Raw genomic sequence first — 21,651 nt, 5'->3', positions numbered from 1 at the left:
CAGGGTCAGGCTCAGAGCTTAACTAGTTACAAGTTTATTAAGCTACAGTTGTAAGCGTGTGGTTACAAAAGGCTGTTGTCTACTTCTTATATGCTAGCAAAGTACAGGTGTTAACAGGTTACATTACAATCCAATACAAAGATATCTGTTAACATCTAACACAATGATATCTTGATACAATGACGTCTAGTTACAGAGCTCTAATTCTTTAGCTGTGCACAAAAAAAACGGAGACCTAGAATGGGTATATCTTACCCTCTCTGCATCTCTCGATACCAGCGTAGCCAAGCCGGATCGGTCACTCAATTCCACGGAAAGACGAATACGAGGTTGGGCGTCCCCAGTTGTGGACCTCGGGAGGCAATCACCTGACCCGACCAGCAGGTAGTTGGTGGAATGCACTCAGAGTTAGAGTTCTGCTGGGCCCATCTTTTATACCCCTTTTAGGTTACATATTCTCTTTCTTATCTATGGTGCCAGATCACACTGGTCTGTCTTTTGTGACGCCAGTTTGTTACAAGGGCATTTCTTACTTAATTTGCACTTGTAAGACAGGAGATAAGCAATTTGAGAGTACAGGACATTCTTTTTGCGGGGGCAGAGATTTCCCCTTCTGGGATGGTTGTGTGGTCATCAAATTCATCAATGCCAGCTGGGGTGATTTCTTGAGGGTCGCCCCCCCTCTCTTGTTGACAGTTCGGCCTGTTAGCCTTCTATCTGTACTTTCTGTTTCTCAATGTCATGATGAGCTTGCACATCTGGGCCTCAATGAGGGCATCAAAGACTGTGCTGTCAGCAGCCGTTTCCTTGCCCTGTGTGCTCCTCAGTGGGGTGGGGGGCAGCGAGCAAGCTGACTTGTAAGGGGGAGACTTTGTCTGGCTACACCTGTGCACTATTGAACTCTACCATAAGCCCTGAAAATAGGGCTTAAAGATTTCATAGGCCTCAGGTCTTCCTATTCACCACAGGAGAGAATTTCTATAGTGGAGAGGAGAAGAGAATCCCAAGGCTGAGGTGTTCATCCGGGATTCCAGACACCTATGTTTGGTTCCCTGAAGTGCCATATAAGTTGTATAGAATGTTGGGCAGAGTCACTTAAGTCTCTCCATCTTTCTCCTCTGTAAAAGGAAGATAATAGTGATTCCCCCCTCAGAGGACTTCTGGAAGAGTAAATATGTTTAAAATGGTCAGTTGCTCAGCTAGTAAACTAGTAGTTCAAGGCAGAATTAAACTATGTCTACACTAGACATAGAAGTTGACTGCAGATACACAATTATAGCTATGCCAATTGCACAGATAAAATCAACGGATCTGTGGTCAACTTCCATGTTTGTCTACTCAGGGGAAGGTCGATGGGAGCATTTCTCCCTTCAACCTTTTTTATTCCTCACCTCTCTCAAGGAGCACAGGGGACCCCATAAAGCATCATTTCGCACATGCGTGAAATCAAGCCCTGGAAGATCGACCCTGAGCAGGTCGATCTTCTGCAGTAGTGTAGATGTAGTCTTAGAACCAATAGCTGAAAGATGAAGCCAAATGTTCAGCTCACAAGGTGTACATGTTTAACAGTATGGGTGATGATGTGTTGGGAGAAATTGCTATGGGATTTGTTGGATTCTCCATCTCCCATCTACATGTCAGTATTGGGTGCCTTTCTGGAAGATATGCTGTAGTCAAACAGAAGGTACTGGGCTCAGTATGTGGACCAATGGGTGAAATTTAAGGGATTATGAGACAGGAGGTCAGAATAAATGATCTAACAATCCCTGTGATGGGTTTGGTCATTGGGGCCCTATTGGAACTGTCCCTTGATGTGCTAAAATACCCCTGAGCCCACATAGCTGCCTTCATGGGTGCCCTTCAACTCTGTCCTCCTCAGACAAGGCCTCCGGCCTCCTCCAGCAGTGACACAGAGCTAGGGTCTCAGCCCTCTGCAGTATAACACAGAAGCTGAGATCAGCCTCAGAGCCCAAATGCACGGCCTGAATCAGACTTGAACCCCAGATAAATCTGTCATACTCTGGGCAAAGTTTTATACAAGGTAAGCTCATGTTGTTCACCCTATTTCTCAAGAAGAGATATGCACAGATGCTCCCCTCCTCCCCTGGTAACTATTATTTACACTGGGTTTATTCATAAACCAAAGTGATTTTATTAAACACAAAAGATAGGATTTACATGGTCATTAGAGATAGCAGATAGAACACAAGCTAAGCTTAATACGCTGAAAAGACTAGTTATATGTCACACGTCACCCTCAGAGTTGTTGTAATAAGCTTCTTTCACAAAATGTGGAAAGCTTTGCAGCCTGGGTCCATCCTACCCCAGTGCAGTTTGAGATGTTTTCCAGCAGTCATCTACAGTGGGGTAGCCAGGGAGTGCTGATGGCCTCAATTACCTCACTCCCCACCTGTAAATAGTTTTTGCATAAGGGGAGGAATCCTCTGTGTTGAGTCTTTACTAGCTCTCTCCTCTTGTGGAAAAATACAGCATCTAAGATGGATCCCAGCATCAGGTGACATGGCCACATGTCTTGGTAGAAGCCCCCATAACTCTTTCTCCCAGGCTGACAGGGAAGCAAAGTCTATTAATAGATCATTGGCCTGGACCTTTAAGTTCCTTGAGTCCTACTAGTGGCCCTCACTTAGCACGACTACATTAGTAGCCCAAATTACAGTTCATATTTTAATTTCAAATACAGGAATGATATCTGCATACAAAGAAGATAATCATATTCAATAGATTACAAGCTTTGCAAATTATCTCACATCAAGTATTTTGCATGAAACATATACTCATTTTCTTAAGTATTTTTTCATACAGAGCATGGAATACCCTGTCACAGTCCCTTCTGGTTTTGAAATCTGAACCTACAGTAAGAGGGGACATAGAAATAACCACAGTTATCTTATATTGCAGACACAGTGGTTTCATTATTTTAGGATACATTGTAAAGGAAGCAAAATCTGAGAGGTGAATCCTCAGCTGGGAAAACTTCTTTGAACTCAACAGATGCCAGTTTATAGCAAATGGGGATTGGGCTCATATTCAAACTGTGTTGTGGTGAAATATTAGCTGGGAGCATGAAATATTGAGTTCAATCATCTTATATTATCTGGATAATAACAAAACACCCCTGCTGTGTTATGTAAAATAGATATTTGGTAACTGTCATAAATTAGTTGATTTTTTTTCATTTACTTTTGACAAGAAAAAAAATGAGTTGATTCCTTGAGTCTTAAAATCTGATCAATAATTTAGCTAGCTTGTCTCTTCAATTTTAAAATGGCATTGCCAGCGTTTTTAAAGAAATTAAATGTTATTGATTTACACAGTAAATACAATTAGAGAATCTAATCATTCAAACCCCATTAAGGTCTATTTGATCTCCGTTTTGAATGAGTGCTATGTTGTGTTACAGAGAATGGAAAGAAAATAAGGATTATTGATGTAGTTGTCTATTATGCATTCCTATGTACTAGCAAAAGTAAACTAGTGATAAAAATGGTTTTGTGGTTTGAGACTGAATAGCACCGTGGGACAAAATAACTACTAGGAGGTCATAAGGGTAAAACTGTGTTGCACTTTCTCAAGGACTCATTAGCAAAGTCAAACCTGTTCCTGTTAGAAATGGACGAAGGTTCAAAGTTAGGTCATGATGGATGATGCCTGGGAAGGAAGTGCAGCATAGCACAGTGGTTTTCAATGTGCACCCTTGGGGATATGCAGAGCTTTTCTAGGGAGTACCTCAGCTTATCTGCATTTTTGCCTGGTTTTGCAAAAGGCTGCATGAAAAGCACAAGTGCAGTCTGTGCACACTAAAACAGAAAAGTACTTGGTTATACAGCTCTATATACTGAAATGTAAGTATAATATTGATTTGTTGGCCCAGACCCGCTGAAACCACCCTCCCACTCATGCATCTGATGAAGGGGGTCTTGGCCCATGAAAGCTTATGCTCCAAAATATCTGTTATTCTCTAAGGTGCCACAAGACTTATTGTTGTTCTTGAAGCTACAGTCTAACACAGCTACCTTTCTGATATATAATATTTATATTCTAATTGATTTATTTTATAATTATGAGGTAAGAGAAATGTAAGCAATTTTTCAATAATAGTGTGTTGTGACATTCTTGTCTCTTTATGTCTTACTTTGTAAGCAAGTAGTTTTTAAGTGAAGGGAAACCTGGGATACACAAGACAAGTCGGATTCCTGAAAGGAGTACAGTAGTCTGGAAAGGTTGGGAACCAGTGGCTTGGTGCATGCAACAGGAGATATGCATCCTGTTCCCAGCTCTGTTGCTGCTCTGCTAGATAACCTTGGGCAAGTCACTTTACCTCCTTGTGGATTAGTTTTCCCATTTGTAAAAGGGGATAATGGTTTTCTCCTCCTTTATAAAGTGCTTACAATTTGAAACAGATAATGGGGGAAAAGGGAGCAGAGGCAGAAAGGTTAGACAACATTATTATCTCCACAGTTAATCAACTGGGAATGAAACCTAGCTCTCCAGAATCACCCTAGGTATTGCTGTGATTTTGCTCTGAGATACTAGAAAGCAACTGAAACCACTGTGCTTCAAGACCTGTTGCTCATTTCAACACATTTACATTTAACTGTTCCAACCAGGCAGTCCTTTTAAACCCCACCCAGAAATTATTCTCTGAAGCTAGAGATATGGAACCCCTTTGCAGCCAGCTCTTTGTTTGTGCCTGTTTCATGCATTGTCATGGGGGAAAGACAAGTACATGTTTAAGTGTTAAGTTTCATTACTTTTTAAAAAAGCTGATTGGGAATTTGATACATGAGAAGCCTGGGTGTGGTTGCAATGTAGAGAAGCTTTCTGGTATGACTGCGAGGCATGCTGATGAAGTGGCTAGTTTCTGAATGATGGCCTCTGAGTTGCATCACAAAAGTTGGATGGACACATGGTTGCATCACAAAAGTTAGTGCCACAACTGTACCTCAGCCAGCACTTGTGTTGGAAGCCTCAGCAGAATAGCCAAGGACTGCATAGGCAAGACCATTGTGGTACTTTCTCTATTCCCTGTAGGTCAGACTCGGGATGATGGGTAATATCACTTCAGTACTTGAAGCTAAATAGAAAGCCTTAGCGAGTGTGCCTATCACCACACTCTGTCACCACTGCATTAAGGTCAGTTTCTGAAGTGTTGTGTTGGGGGTGGGGGCGTTGTTAAGGATTGTCATGAGAAGGGATGAGTTTATGGTGCTTGGACTGTGTAGGTGGCACGTGACTCTTCAGGTCCTCATTGTCCCTCCTAAATTATGGTCACCTAAGCAAGTGTCTGGTTTTGCTGGGAGCATATCTCAGAGCTACAGTAACTGGCTGAACTGTTGTTCATACGAGACCAAATGGCTTGTTTGATATAACAAACATTAATATTGGGTAGGATTTTGAAGTCCCATGACTTAGTTGCTTTTTGAAAATCCTAGCCAGAAACTTTTTTATTATAAATAATAAGCATTGTACCCTTATTTGGGCTGAGGTTAAGCCTGATAAACCTGAAGTGATTTGGAAGCATCAGTCCCATTGCTTGCATTGGTACTTATGATCCTAAATCACTTAGGAACTTTTGAAAATCCCATCTGCTGCCTATAAATTGGAAGGTGGCTTTGTAATTATATTTTACAGATTTATTATTAGCTCAGTTGTAATAATTAGAAAATAATAAAGTAATTCACAAAGTACTAATGAAAGCACATAACTGAAATCCTTTCATTGTTATCTGTCCTGATTTGAGTAAGATGTCTATGATTGTCTCCCTCTACCCACCTGACCCTGTTGCCCAGTTGGCAGAGTGGAACAGACGGTGGGGTGCCCATTCTTATGGGACATCGCAATTGGCCAAGACACTGGGTGTGGGCCTTATTAGTCCAGTGGCGAATCAATCCAGCTAAATCCTAGCTGAGTATCTTAATGGTAAGATCCCATCCCTAAATGTGCAGTTCTTAATGAGGGGGTGGGGCTGCAAAGGCAGGGCGGGGCTTTATAAAGCCTGTCCCTGATTGACCAGAGGAGAAAGTGAACAGGAGCAGCATCCAGATGAAGGAGGAGGGATGAAGTGACCCTTGGGGTAAGTTTGTTGTCTGAAGTGTGTTGGTTTGAAAGAGGCTGTGTGGTAGGTCTGTTAGTTTGTTTGGGGGACTGTGTGCTGAGCTGAACAGCCTTTAATGAGGGGGTGGGGCAACTCAGTTTGGTGGGGCTTCTTAAAGCCTGCCCCGAAGGGACCACAGGTGTTAGCACAAAAAAGCAGCCTCCAGGCAAAGGAGGAGGGATGAAGTGACCCTTGGGATAAGTTTGTTTGAATTGTGTGTGTACTTGTGTTGGTTTGTATTGTAGTGTGCTAGCTGGCGACTTGAAAGAGGCTGTGTGGTAGGTCTACTAGTTGCTTTGTTTGGAGGACTGAGTACAGAGCCTAGAAGCCCTTAATGAGGGGGTGGGCCTGTGCAGGGAGCTGGGGGGGGCTTTATAAAGCCTGCCTCTAAGTGACCAGAGGAGCTGGTGAACAGGAGCAGCCTCCAGATGAAGGAGAAGGGATGAAGTGACCTTTGGGGTAAGTTGGATGTCTGAAGTGTGTGTCTGTCTTGGTTTGCTTGTTTGAAAGAAACCATGGGGTTGGTCAATTTTGTTTCTTTGAAGGACTATGTGCTGAGCCTAGTAGCCCTTAATGTGGGGGTGGGGCTTTATAAAGCATGGCCCTAATGGACCAGAGCAGCTAGTGAACAGGAGCAGCTTATGGGAGGACTCCCTCACTAAACTCCTGGTGAAAGAGGAGGGATGGAGTGACCCTTGGAGTAAGTTTGATGTCTGAAGTGTGTGTTTGTGGTGTTTGTAGTGTGTTAGCTGGCTGCCTGAAAGAGGCTGAGGAGTTGATCTTGGATGGTTTGGAGGACTGTGAGCTAAGGATAGTAGCCCTTACTGAGGGGGTGGGGCTACTCAGGCAGGTAGGGGCTGTGTAAAGTGTGGCTCTAATTGAGCAGAAGAGCTAGTGAACAGGAGCAGCCTCCAGGTGAAGGAGGGATGAAGAAAGCCTTGAGGTAAGTTGGTTTGTGGTGGTGTGTGCTTGCTGGGTGCCTGAAAGAGGCTGTTTGATCAGTCTGTTTGGAGAAACTTGGGCTGAGCCTAGCAGGCCTTAATATGTGGGCAGTGCCGGGCTTTATAAAGCCTGCCCCCATTTGACCTGAGGAGCTGGTGAAGAGGAGCAGCCTATGGGAGGACTCCCCCACTCAACTCCAGGAGAAGGAGGGATGAAGCTGACTGTTGGGTAAGTTTGTTTGAAGGAGGCAGTGTGGTTGGCCTGGTGGTTAGGAGGGGACTGTGTACTGAGCCTAGCAGCCCTTCCCAAGGGGATGGGGCTAGTGAGGCAGGGCGGGGCTTTAAAATGTCTGCTGTGAAGGAGGAGGGATGAAGTGAGCCTTGGGATATATTTGCATGGCGGGGGTGTATGGGTGCTTGTGTTGGTTGGTGCTGTTTGGCGTGTGCTTGCTGGCTGCCTGAAGGAGGCTGTGGTCAGTCTATTTAGAAGACCATGTGCTGAGCCTACCAGCCCTTAAGGGGGCGGGGGTGGGACTTGATAAAGCCTGCTCTTAGGTGACCAGAGTAGCTAGTGAACAGGAACAGCCTATGGGAGGACTCCCTCACTTAATGCCAGGTGATGGAGGGATGAAGTGAGCCTTTGGTAAGATTGTGTGGGTGTGCGCTTGTGTGTTGGAAAGGCTGTGTGGTCAGTTTGTTTGGAGGACTGTGCTGAGCCGAGAAGCCCTTAATGAGAGGGTGGGGCTACTCTGTTGGGGGTGGGGCTTTATAAAGCCCCACCCCCATAATTGACCAGAGGAGCTAGTGAACAGGACCAGCCTCCAGGTGAAGAGATGAAGTGACCCTTGGGTAAGTTTGCCTGATATTTCTGGATGGGTGGGTGGGTGCACCTGCTTGTTTGGTTGATGGTGTTGTAGTGGTCTTGCTGGCTGCCTGAAAGAGCCTGTGTGGTCTGTCTTTGTTGGGAAGATGTTTTGCTGAGCCTAGCAACTCTTGATGAGGGGTGGGGTCTTATAAAGCCTGGCCCTAACTGACCAGAACAGCTTGCAAACAGTAGCACTGTATGGGAGGGCTCCCTCACTAAACTCCAGGGGAAGGAGGGATGAAGTGTCCCTTTGGTAAGTTTGTCTGAAGTGTGTGTTTGGAAAGAGCAGCCTATGGGAGTTTCCTCAAGAAAGGGGGGGTGAGACGAGACAAACCTACCCCGTGTGTGTGTGTGTGTGTGTGTGTGTGCTTGTTCTTGCTGGCTGCCTGAAAGAGGCTGTGTTGTCAGTTGTCTTTGTCTGGAGGATGATTGGCTGAGCCTGGCAGCCCTTGAGGAGGGTATGGGGCTACTCGGGTAGGCAGGGCTTTACAAAGCTGGCCTGGAAAGGACCAGAGGAGTTATCAGACAGGAGCAGCCTCCAGGTGAAGGAGGAGGGATGAAGTGACCCTTGAGGTAAGTTGGTTGTCTGAAGTGTGTGCTTGTTTGCTTGTGTGTGTTTGAAAGAGGCTGTGTAGCTGGTCAGTTTGTTTGTTTGGAGGACTGAGTGCTGAGCCTAGAAGACTTAACAAGGGGTGGGGTTACTCAGAGTTGGTGGGGCTTTATTAAGTCTGCCCCAATTCACCAGAGGAGCTAGTGAACAGGAGCAGTCTATGGGAGGACTCCCTGCCTAAACTCCAGGAGAAGGAGGTGGGATGAAGTGACCTGTAGGGTAAGTGTCTTGTATGAAGTGTGTTTGTGGTGGTGTGTGTTGGGTCTGTTTTTGTTTGGAGGACTTTGTGGTTAGCCTAGCAACCGTTTAAAGGAGGGGAGGGGGGCCTCTATAAAGCTTGCCCGAGGGAACAGGAGCAGCCATGGGAGTTGTGTGAGGGATTTTTTCAGGTGGAGGAGGAGGAGGAGGAGGGATGAAATGACCCTTGGTAAGCTTGTTCTCTGAAGTGTGTTGGTGGTGTAGTGTGGCTGGTCTTCCTTTGGATGACCTTGTGCTCAGCCTAGCAGCCCTCAAAGGGGTGGAGCTACTAAGGAAGGCTTGGGCCTTACAATGCCTGCTGCAAGGGACCAGGAGCAGCCTACTGGAGTTGTGTGGAGGAGGAGGGCTCAAGTGACCTTGAGGTAAGTTTGTCTAAAGTGTGTGAATTGGTTTGGTGTAGTAGGTGTGGTTTTTGTTTGACTGTGCTTAGCCTAGTAGCCTTTCAGAAGGGGGCAGGGCTAGTCAGGTAGGTGGGGCTTTATAAAGTTGGGCACAAGGGACCAGAGGAGCTTACAAACAGGAGTTGCCTCCAGGTGAAGGAAGAATCAAGTGACCCTTGGGAATTGTGTGTGTTTGGAAGAGGATGTGTGCTTGGTCTGTCTTTGAGTGAGTGCTGAGCCTAGCAGCCCTTAATGAGGGGGTGGGGTTTATAAAGCCTGCCCCTGCTTGACCAGAGGAGTGAGGGAACAGAAGAAGCCTATGGGAGTTCTGTGAAGGAGGCAGAGTCGTGTGACCCTTGGGTAAGTTTGTTTGGTGTGTGTACTTGTCTTGGTTGGTGCTGTTTGTGTTTGGTGGTGCCTGTAAGAGTTGATGTAGTTGGTGGGTTGCTTTCTTGGGAGGAGGGTGTGATGAGCCTAGCAGGCCTTAATGAGGGGGGTGGGGGTGGGGCTGGTCAGGCAGGGCTGCTCTTCATAAAGCCTGTGCATTAGGGACCAGAGGAGCTACTGAACAGGAGCTGTCTATGGGGCTTTTGTGAGGGAGTTCTCCAGGTGAAGGAGGAGGGATGAAGTTACCCTTGGGCTAAGTTTGAAGTGTGTGTAGTGTGGTTAGATGGTGTGCTGAGCCCAGTAGCCCTTAATGAGAAGGTGGCTAATTGGTCAGGGCTGGGCTTGATAAAGCATGCCCTAAGGGACCAGATGAGCTGGCAAACAGGAGCAGCCTCCAGTTGAAGGAGGGATCAAGTGACTCTTGGTGTAAGGGTTGGTTTGTTTGAAAGGCTGTGTGGTTGGCTGGTTTGAGTGATAGTGTTGAGCCCAGAAGTCTGAATGAGGGTGGTGCTACTCAGGTTGGGTAGGGCTGCTTAAAGCTTGTAACAACCAAAATTAATCCAAAAGACCTGCCTCAGGTTTAAAAAGAGGATGCATGGAGAAGCCAAGCAAAAAGGTGGGGGGCTATCCAATTCATCGAACCCAATGCAGCATCTATGATGATGTGCTGTTTGTTGGTGGCTTCTGTGCATGTGGTGTGCGGAGCTCCTGGCTCTTGGACAATGTATGTGCTTTGAAGGCCAGGGTAGTGGAACTGACATACAGGTCCATAAATGAGACTTTTTGGGACACCATGATCCTACCTCCAGTCTGACAGTCTTTTTCTTGGAGACTTGGATCTTTCTCAAAAGCAACATCTTCCTGGAGCAGAGGGAAATGATCCTGTAGATGGGACCTTCCTACTAGATCATCTGTCTCCTTGTCCTGAGGATATGCCTCCAGGGGAGGGAACTCCAGTTATTGGACAGGTTTTAGTTATGGGTGATTCTATCATTAGGAACATAGCTGAGTTTGTCTTTGGGGGAACTGCATGGTAACTTGCCCATGTGGTGCAAGAGTTGCACATCTCTCCAGACATCTAAATAGGGGTAGTGCAGAGCTGAGGAGGAGCTGGTGGTCTTGGTATGTGTTGGTACCAGTGACATAGGGAAGGAGAGGGTTCCTGGAAGCTGATTCTTTGTGCAGGATCTCTATAGTAGTGTTCTCTGAAATGCTACCAGTTCCATGCACAGGGCTGGTTAGACAGGCACAACTGCAAGGTCTCCATGTGTGGATGAGATGGTGTAGGATGGAGTCTAGATTTCTAAGGAAATGGGGAAACTTTTGGGAAAGGGGAAGCCTTTTCAGAATGGAACCAGATTGCTGGCACTTAAAATTAAAAAGGTCATAAAGCAGCTTTTAAACTAAGAAGGGGTTAAAGCTGACAGGTCCAGAAGCCCATGTGGTTTGGATGGTGGCATCCCTTAGGGCAGGATCTCTTATTGGAGATGCTCTATGTCCTCATGAGGAGGACACACAGCAACATACAACAAAGCTCGTATCTGAGGAACAGTGAAGTATAACAGTGTATTTCAATGACATCTAAGGGCAGGGAGCTAGAGTGACAAGTTCAAGTGCTGTGGCAGACTACTGCCTATGGGCTGCAGGAGCCTGTAAGAAGGTAAGTATCCTCACTGGTGGCTTAATGCTTGCTTGTTCCTGTAGTAAACAGTTAGGGCTGGCAGCTAGGGCTTCTTTAGGAATCGGCTACAGCTCAGTCTGATCAGCACTCATGGTCAGATGAGGCCCTCAACTCCTTGAAAATGCTTCCTGACTGGTAGCAGGGAGAAAGTTTTGGAAGGTGCCCTGGAGAGAAGGCAGGAGCTGAGCAAGAAGGTACCAGGGGGAAGTTGTAGGTCAAGTGGCCCAGGGTGTGGCTGCTATGTAGGGCAGTGGTGAAAGCCTTGTCAGCTGCCTCTTGTCTTTCAAGGAACCCTGGGCTGGAGTCCAGTGAAGGAGTCTGGACTCTCCACCCCACTCTTGTCCAGAGGGTTACTCCAGTGGAGCAGGTGAGGGCCTGCAAGGGGACTGGCTTCATCCTCCCCATTCCAGACTTGCCTATGATGAGAAGGGCTCGGTAGTGGAGACATTTGCCTCTGGAACGACCTGGGCAGATAAGTCTCCATGAGTCTGAGGCACAAAAGATACTGCTAGGAAGTGCAGGGACCCACAGACTGGCAGGGCAATTGTCAGTGCTTATATACAAATGCTGGCAGTCTAAAGATGGGTGAGCTAGTGTCTTGTATTAGATCAAGATATAAATATAGGTATCATGGGAATTTGGTGTAATGAGGATAATCAATGGGACACAGTAATACCAGGGTACAAAAATTTTTGGAAGGACAAGAGGTGATGTTGGAGGTGGGATGATGCTATCCTTCCAAGTATAAAATCAAATCAAGTAAATCATAAATGAACCTAAATGTTATATAGAATCTCTGGATGGTAATCCCATGCCTGAATAAGAATATAATGGTAGGGAATATTGTACTGACCCAGCTGATCAGGGTTGTGCCTGTGAAATACTCAGATTGTGGGGGGCTATCAATGAGGGATTTCAACTATCCCCACAAAGTGGATACATCTCACTTCAGGATGGGAAGCCCAAGTAGTTTGACACCTGAAATGACTACTACTTGGAGCAGCTATTCCTGGAACCCAGAAGAAAAGAGGCCATTCTGGATTAAGTCCTAAAATGAGCACAGGATCTGGTCTAAGAGGTGAACATTTCTGGACTGCTGGGTAATAGTGACCAAACTATAATTCAATTTAACATTCCTGGGGCTGGGCAAATACTAGTATTCAACTTCAGAAAGTGGATTTCACAAAAATGACTTTCTTAAATGGAAACTCAAAGGTACAGTAGCTAAAGTGAAATACCTGCAAGCTGCATGCAAACTTCTTTGAGGCACCGTAATAGAGGCTCAACTTAAATGTATTCCCCAATTTAGGAAACTAAAACAAAAGTGCCAACATGGTTAAAGGCAGTGAGACAAAGGCATCCTTAAAATCAGTTAAATCCTAGTGAGGGGGGAGAGGATCCCAAACTAAGTGTAAAAATTTAATTAGGAAGGCCAAAAGAATTCCAAGAACAGCTAGCTAGTCAAGAAGTAATAGCAAAAAATTCAAGCATATTGGAAGCAGGAAGCCTGCTAAACAATGGGTAGGGCCCTGATTGAGATGCTGAAGGAGCACTCAAGGATGAGGCACTTGCATAGCAGCTAAATGATTTCTTCTCATCAGTCTTCATGGCTGAGGATGTGAGGGAGATTCCCAAACCTGAAGAATTCTTCTTAGGTAACAAATCTCAAGGGTCTCAAATTGAGGTGTTTAGCAGAAGAGGTATTGGAACAAAGTGAAACTCTAAAGTCACCAGGGCCAGATGGTATTCACCCAAGAGTTCTGAAGGAACTGAAGTGAAATTGCAGAACTATTAATGGTAGTTTGTAACCTCATTAAATAGCATCTGTTTCAGATGACTGGAGGATAGCCCATGTGATGGCATCTTGAAAAAGGGCTACAGAATGGATCCTGGCAACTACACACCAGTGAGTCTGACTTCAATACCAGGCAAACTGGTTGAAACTCTAATAAAGAACAGAACTGAGACATTAATGAACATAATTTGTTGGGGGAAGAGTCAACACAGCTTTTGTAAAGGGAAGTTGTGCCTTAACCATCAATTAGTTTTTTTGCAAGGGTCAACCAGGATGTATATGGGGGAATCCTGTGGATATAGTATACTTAAGTTTTTCAGAAAGCCTTTGACAAGGTCCCTCACCAGAGGCTCTTGTGCCAAGTTAACTGTCATGGGATAAGAGGGGGGAAGGGCTTCTTGGATTGGTAACTGGTTAAAAGTGTGGAAACCCAGGGTAGGAATAATAGATGGTGAGCTCTCAGATTGGGGAGAGGTTAATAGTGGTGTCCCCCAGGTGTCTGTGCTGGGACCAATCCTATTCAACTTTCATAAATGATCTGAAAGTGATTAACAGTGAGGTGGCAAAATTTGCAGATGACAACTTCTCCAAGTAAGTCCCAAGCAGACTGAAGAGCTACAAAATAATCCTAATTGGGTGATTGAAGAACACTCCTGATCCATAAACTAGTTTTAGTGGAGTGGGTCAGTCTAATGACTTAAGTTGTCTTGAAGATTTTTTTCACTCTGGAAAGTGATTGATCTTCCTTAGTCAAATTTGACACATTAACATGTGGTTTGAAGCAGGATGCAAATTTTCTGGGACCTAAGGGTTCTTTTGCATACTTGGCTTCATCTAATTCTTGACTCCCCTGCCTCTGATTTTCTCACCTTGTATTTTTTCTGATTTGTCAACCTCTGACTATTTTTGGTTCTCTATGCTATAAATATATTGAGTCTGTTCTAGTACAGCTATGGTCTGAAGTGGGTCTGTCCCATGAAAGCTCACCTAATTTTGTTACAGTACTATGTGACTGCTTTTTTTTGGTTTAATATAGATGAGCACAGCTTTCTGTTACTAAAAACTTCAGGTGATGAGGTTTTGTGAGACTATAGAGATCCACTGTTCTCATTTGGTCATCTGTGGGGATAGAGAAGGTCCTAACCCCTGGGGCTAGAAGTGACATGAAAGCCTCCTACTAGTCAACAACCCACCTACACACTAACTGAAGATGGTTGATAGGTGACCCAGTGCAGAAGATGTTCACAGGTGTTGTGCAATTATTCAGTGATGAGCCCCAGCTTTTGAATAAATAACATGCTCAGCAGCTGCTGACAGCTGCAACACAGGGGCTTCATCCTCTTCTCCCTGGGGTTTGGGAAGCAGCTAAAGCATTAGGTCTCTAATTACAGCTGCAGTGCTTTGGTGCACCTCTAGCAGTTTGGGAGAGAGGCTCTGGCAATGTTCAGTTATGTGGCTGCTTGGAAGCTTGTACTATTTCTCCTCAGATTTGTGCATGGGCCAGTGCAGTTTAAGTTAAACAAACTTCCTGATGACTCCTCTTCTCCACTGAATAGATCTCTTTGTGGAGTGGATTTTGAGTCATGATCTTTTCCCAAGCCCAAAACATCTTTGTAACTCAACAGAATTATCCCAAGGAGAACACATTTTGAAAAGCTTTTTTTTCCCCCAAGAGTGCTGGTCTCTTAAACTATATGCCCTTGAAATATGCTTGTAATTACTTAAAATAATACAAAGCTACAACTCCAGAAACAAAATCAAGCTTTTTTGTATGCTCTATGCTGGGGCAAAGCATGCAGTTCCTATATCTGTCATCCTGTATGTACCTGTCAGCTAAGTACCTAACACAATTACGTAAATCCATAAGCTCTAATTCTATAACTAGAGGGGAATTAGGAAAATACCCAACAGCAAGTTCTGTAGCTCCAGGTTTGAACCTTGCTTTCTTTTTTGTAAAGAAAAGCAACTTTTTAATTGATGTATTTGTGCTCTCATCATGAGAGTAGCAGGAGTCAATGCAATTGAATTGGCAAGATGAAGACTTAAAGCCCCTTAAAATTACAAGCAGGTTCTTGGAATGGACATCACTGCTTTATTATGAAAAATGGTGATAGGCTGTAAAGAAGTAATTCCAGTTCTGATATGATCTGTGAACAGGCTATTCATTTTTGATTGCTAGGCCACTGGTAGGATTGCATTGCTGACCAAAGTCGTCGTATTTGTCAAAAATGAGTTTCTAAGCAATCTATACTCCAAGAATTAGTTTACTTGACATAATTTATTTGAGATCAGTTTATTAAACACTTTGGAATTCCCAAAATACAGGAGGCAGTTGGGAAGGACAGTATTTTACCTACAACTAGGCATATTGAAATGTGTTCTTTGTTTTTGTCCAGCTTATGGAGGTCCAGATCACTCAACCTGTCAGCTCCATTATTTCACTCCCTAAGTTTTGGTGATCTGTGAGCTTTCAGTGATGACTTTGCTTTCTTCAAGGTTGACAAATGTTCAATAGAGATCCAAAAACTGTCTGATTCCATGCTGCACCTCATTCGAAATAAACCCCTTTCATTCCTCCTTTAAATTTGTGGATACCATCAGTTCAACTCTTCATCTTAATTATATAAAATTAAGTTTTAATCAATATCTTGTCTGATACTTGAAAACACCATCAGTCTTAATATTTTACCCTCCTCAAACCTGTCATCTCATCAAAAATGATATCCAGTTTGAGGTTCTAACTTCTACAACTGTGTTGGCATATTCCTTCACAGTTTAGCTGAGCCCCATAGCCTTCCTATATCCACTCCATTATCCTGGACAGGGTCAGTCATAGACGGACAGTCCAAGAATCATCCAGATGGTCTCATTTCTTTTTAAAATGTTGACACTAAGCTTTCTTCCCAAACTTCCCCAGCTCATTGAAAATTGATGCTAAGAGTTCAGTGAGCTCTTTACCCCAGTCTAAAACTTCTCGCTGCAAGTAGCCAGGTCTGCTGCTTTAAAAAATCAAACCTTTGTAACTGCTGTTAATCTCCTCCTGTGAGATTAGATGAATGGAGAGCATTGTCAATCTTTTTTCCCCCACAATACAGAACATATATTTATTGGACAGTTTTCTGCACTATTATTCCGTTCTTTCCATTTACTAATGTGCCTATGACCTTGCTATAATGCATTTTGTTCACCATACACATAACACTCTAAGCTCAATCTTCTGGGTTTGATTTAGGGTGTCAAGGGGGCATGCCCTAAACTCAGTGCTGAGGCTGTCCCTGTCAACTGCAGTACTCCTCACAGAGTTTCTGCCATCAACCTCCCGCTGCAGGGACAGCAAAAGAAGTTGACCAAAGGAACATAGCTTGAGTTCTGTACTTGGTTAACTTTCTCCCCTAGGGCAGACCTGCTCACACACTTCCCACTCTCATCACCCCCAAAGGTGTGAAAACCTTCAGCTGTCAGTTCACATCTGGACACACTCTACCCAGTGTGCAACCAGTGACCTGCTTGGGATGAAAATAAAACAAAAGGCTTAACAGAGATCAGAGTTTTTTAAAGATGGCCTACTCCAGGAGAGCAAACACACTTTACACAAAGCTAAACAAAGTTGCAGCCTGAGGCTTTACACATCTATAGTATATCAGGGAACTTTTCACATGTGAGTTACCTACCACCCCTGAAGAGTCTCTCATGGTATCCTGTCATAGGGGGTGCTCAATGCTTCACACAGCCTGCCCTTAGTTTTCAGATATCTTTAATCTCAAGCCCCTTCCCTTTGAACAGTTCTCTTGGTTTCATCCTTTCAACATGATAGTAATTAATGTTGCAGAGGGGTACCAGTGTTAGTCTGCTTCAGCAAAAACAAGGAGTCTTGACACCCTGAAGACTAACAAATTTCTTTGGGCATGAATTTTTGTGCTCTGCACCTCACTACATCTTCTTAGTGAGTTCCAGCCCATGAAAGTTATGCCCAAAGAAATTTGTGAGTAGTTCTTGGTTTATTCAAAGAAAAAGGGAAATCCCTGTCTATGGTATCTTGGGTGTTTGAGTGTTTTCCCTATGAGTGTAATAGGATGTCATTTGTCTTGTGTCCTAGGCTATGCAATGGATCATTACTTACTTGGTTTTGTGAAAACACCAATCTTAGGAGGGGCCCTTTCCTGCTGTGAATTGTACATGAATTTATAGTCTGGGTCATTAGCAAAGCACTATATGCATAGATTAATATCCACAGCCTGTATGTATATCTCAAATGATCAGCCTCAGAATATTATGAGCTGTCCAAGAAGACCTTACTTGATGTATTTTTGATAGTTAAACAAAATCAAGTGATTCAGCTGCTTATTCTGTGGGATTGATATCCTCTGTTCCCCTGCTTGTGGTGTCTGGACCCTGATTGTCCCAGTATGCAACACTTTTTGAGTTAGGAAATGGTCACGTTGAATAATTTTCCAAGCATTATTGGAACATACTCATCTCTGGGATAAAAGGTGGCAGGTCTTTTAAGGACCATATTTGGAAAGGCACCAAGCATCCTCATCTTCTGTTAATGTCAGGTATTAGAGGGGTAGCTGAGTTAGTCCGTATCTTTTAAAAACAAGAAATCCTGTAGTCCTTATAGACTAACTTATGGACTTAGTCTCTAAGTTGCCACAAGACTTCTAGCTAATGTCAGGTGGTTCTTGACATTTTGTAGTCAGGTCAGGAGCTCTAGAAAGAGTGCACAGCCATCCCGGAAAGAAAATGGAAAATAATGCATCTAACTCAGTGATTCCCAACCTATGGGTTTGGACCCAAATGTGGGTAGTGATTACAGTTCAAAAGGGTTGGCAGCTGGCCTAGGCAGCTCCTCAGGTGGCTATTAAGGCATTGATGCTCCTCAGGTGGTGCTCAACTTGATTGGATCAACAGCTATCAGGAAGTTAGGCCAATGAATTAAATGGAGAACCCATTGAGTAGTAGGGCTGAGAATGCATACCTGAGAACAGCACCCAGTCCTGGTCAGGTGGGGGCGTGAGTCTAAGGTTGGGAGGGAGGGCACAGCTGATCTGCAGGAGGTGACAGCCTTCCAGACAGTGCTGCTCTCTGGGCCTCTGCCATAGCTGGCTTCTAGCTGCAGGGATGGGGGTTTTCCCCCATACTAGCAGAGCTTTCTGTAGTGGCTGGTGCTGCCAGCAGTGGCTCCCCACCCCAGCTGGCTTCTAGCTGTGGGGGTCTCTGTACCTTTCCTATTTACCTCCAGCCTGTGAGTGACTTGTAGCCCCTATGTGTGACTCCCCTACTCCCTGTAGTCCATCAATGTGAATCCCCTAACCCCTGAGGGAGACACCTTTAGCCCCCCTCAGCCACTGCATGACTCCTAGCCCTTGAGTGTGATTCTCATAGCCCCTGATTGTGCGGTTTAAGCTGGGGGAGCAGTGTGGGGATGAGTCTTTCCACCACCACAACTCCAATTAACTATATTAAATGTTGTGTTTTATTAATATATTCCCCTTTTCTATGAAATAACTTATGAATATGTACACATGAGTGGGCACAATTTTTTATTCTTGCCTCAGGTGCAAAATTAGCTAGTTACAGAACTTCCCCTCCTCTCTTCCCTGCTTTCCTGTTTTTTGAACTGCCTTGGGTCACCAAGTCTTCCTGAATTGTCAAAATGGGTCCCTGCCTGGAAAAGGTAGGAACCACTGATCTAACTGAAACTGCTGGGTAAGAACAGCGTAATACGGACAAATATTACTGCGTACTAGAAAAATGAAACCCACAAGACCTCTAAAGTGTTTGTTGCACGAGTCAAAGAGGGTAGGACTTGTATGCTGTGTATACATTACAATAGATTATGAACAGTAACAGAGAGTTAGCCATTTTAGTCTGTACTCCAACAAAACAGAAATATACCACTTTGAAGACTAGCAAAATGATTTATTCAGTGATGAGCTTTTGTGTGACAGACCAACTTCATCAGATCAATTTCATTTCCAATATAGACTGATGTAAGTACAGAGAACCAAAAAAATGCTATACAAACTAATAGATCAAGCACATTGGCGGGAAGGAGGGGGGATGCTGTGTCCTGCCAGAGGTATCTCATCTCTCCTCCCCATCCTCCTCCTTCGCTTCTATGTATTTGATGTCAGTTTTTATTGCAATTTTTGAGACTGAGCTGATGAAATGGATCTGTCCTACAAACTCTTGTCCCAGAATAAATCCTTTTATTAGTCTTCAAAGTGCTACATTTCTGCTGTTTTGTTCTAAGATTATGAATTTGTGTTTTGGTTCATGGTGGGACGGATACATGGCTATGAAGAGGGCCAGCCCAAGACTTAAAAAAGCCCACTTGAATCACTAACCTCATTCTAGCTGTTTTCACAGGAGTGAGCAGCACATGAAGACTGTCATCTCATCTTGTGGGGTGGGGAGGAGCTCTACTGAATTAGCTTTGAAGGGAAACAAATGCAAATTATTGTGGGGTGAAAATTAGCAACAGCTGCACTTTGACCTAGGTGACCTTGTCGATGATTAAATGTGTGAGAACGCACAATCCGTATAGCAGAGATTGAGGCAAAAGAAGAAACAGGATATTTTGTTCTAAAGGAATTTTTGTATGTCAGTGTTCTACTTCTTTTACCAACAACAAGCAGTGTTATAATGTTTATCCCAATACAAAAAAGCTTGATTACAAATGTGATAAACAATAATTATGTGCAAGCATTTGAGATGCATCTGAGCCAAACAATGCCTTTTGGTAAAGCAAAATTTTCATAAAGCGGAGGAGAAGAGTCACACCCCATGGAGAGATCCAGCAAAAAGCCTACTTACCATTTAATTCAGACTTAAGCTTCACAAAAGGAAATCCAACCAAGTGCACCAAACATTGCATTCCAGTAAAATTCATAAGAGCTGTATTTCCATGAAGTGTTTGGCTTTCAGTGAATCAGCAGTTCTTGTATGCATATAATCTGAGCAGGAGCAGGGAGGGAATATTTTATTAGACCCAATTCTGTTGGTGAAAGACACAAGTTAGAGCTAAATCCAGTTTGTGTAACTCAAAGCTACCCCCCCCCACACCCCCAGAAGTGGGGCCAGTGAAAGATATTACCTTGTCATGCGAATATTCTGTGCCCGTTCAAAATGCTTATGGCAGTGCAAACATCAGATTCTAAATTATGAGCTGTATTGACAATATCCCTGAATAATTCTGCTGGCCTTTGTTCTCAATTCAGTTCTTATGCCAATAGTGGTGTGTTTATCTCCAATTGGTAGTTTCATTTTTACAAAAATGTGAACTTCGCTTATTTCTTGATGAATGAGATGAAATTGCATTAATAGTAGTGCCAGATTACTCAAGGCCTGAAGAGCTGTTTAGATGAAGGCTGTGTCCTGTTTGCTAGAGTTTTGCCTCCTCTCAAGACAACAAGGTCACTCAACTATGTTGAATTGCTTCTCTTTTTCATTCAATATCGAGTGGAAAATGTTATGATTTGAAACAGCCCCTTGATCTCAAACAGTGAAAATATAATCAGACCTATGTATCCCTGGGGGCGAAATGTGTTTATTAAGCACAGATTGAAGATATGGGACTGGTTGGGGTTTTTTATCTTCCACTGACAAGGTCCAATTTAGCTGATAGAGGATAGAGCCTTGATGGAGTCCTGAAAGTCCCCTTATTCCTATGAGCTGATGGGAATAAGGGCACTTCGAAGTACGCAGGGTCGTTTTGAAAAGGAGCCCCGTTGGGACGAGACGCGCGGCAGTGAGGCATGTCAATTTCAAAGTGCCGCAGCCGCCCGCATGCTAATGAAGTGCTGAATATGCATTTGAGCGCTTCATTAGTAAACTTCAAAATGGCCATTTGCGTGGCCATTTCGAAGTTTGGGGCTCATGTAGACATAGCCACATAGTGGAGTCTGATTTTATTTCTTTCCACTCTGTTACTGGAATTGGAGCTTGTCCTCTAAATGAATTGTAACTAGGGGGCCTGGGGGGCAACCATTCCTAGAAATGCCGAGGTTGGGGTAGGCTGAAAAAAGAGCAGATGCTTCCAAGGCTCAGCCTGCCACTAGGGAATAGGAGGAAGGGGGCAGCTGCCCTAGGCCCTGGTGATTCTAACGGGCCCAGGGTTCCTGGCCACTGTACCATTCTCTTTATATGACTGCCAGAATACCAGGCAGGTTTAAGAGGTGGGGGACGGTGGAGGGGATTGGTATGGTGTGCTTGCTGTCCTTGCCCTTCCCTTTCTGCCTGAAGCCCTGCCCCTTCCAGGAGCATGGAGCTGCCTCCCCCATCTTGCCCAGGGGCCAAGAATGGCTGTTGACTCCCTGCCCAGTGCAGGTGACTAATAGTCAAGTTAAACTCCCCAACCAGTCACAAACTGTGCTGCTGATTTCTCCCCCCACCCCACTGGTTAGCAAAAAGGACAAAAAGGGGTACCTGGGTGGACAGAATCAACATGCAGTTACTTTAAAATGCTGCTCACATATACCAAGCGTTCTGTTGCTGCCCAAAGGCCAGCCACGTTACCAAGTCAGTGTAGGTTTGGATCTTATCGAAAAGAGCAGGGGGATGGAGAGTACTTTAGCATGCAGAACTCAAGGTGTATTATAAAAGAAAAAGAAGAGA

At 44.3% G+C, this 21,651-nt stretch overlaps 1 protein-coding gene and 1 long non-coding RNA gene across 4 annotated transcripts in view; one reads left to right on the top strand and one right to left on the bottom strand.

Moving 5' to 3' along the window:
- Positions 1 to 21,651, top strand: part of LRRTM4 (leucine rich repeat transmembrane neuronal 4) — an 882,974-nt gene that overhangs the window by 21,652 nt on the left and 839,671 nt on the right. The gene's annotated exons all lie outside the window — the stretch shown is intronic.
- LOC142004208 (uncharacterized) overlaps positions 63 to 21,651 on the bottom strand; it is a 79,492-nt gene continuing 57,903 nt past the window's right edge. Inside the window, exons 2-4 of one of the 3 annotated variants that reach the window (XR_012642949.1) lie at positions 19,852 to 19,991; positions 19,383 to 19,469; positions 63 to 1,118 (exon numbers count right to left, since the gene is read on the bottom strand). This is a non-coding gene — a long non-coding RNA (uncharacterized LOC142004208). Of the gene's footprint in view, positions 1,119 to 15,564; positions 15,647 to 19,382; positions 19,470 to 19,851; positions 20,155 to 21,651 lie in introns of those variants that run through there. The other 2 variants (XR_012642948.1, XR_012642950.1) reach the window with 2 other exon arrangements.

This window comes from Carettochelys insculpta, chromosome 31, assembly GCF_033958435.1.
Source record: "Carettochelys insculpta isolate YL-2023 chromosome 31, ASM3395843v1, whole genome shotgun sequence".
Lineage (NCBI taxonomy): Eukaryota > Metazoa > Chordata > Testudines > Carettochelyidae > Carettochelys > Carettochelys insculpta.
This window is presented reverse-complemented; position numbering and strand designations above follow the sequence as displayed.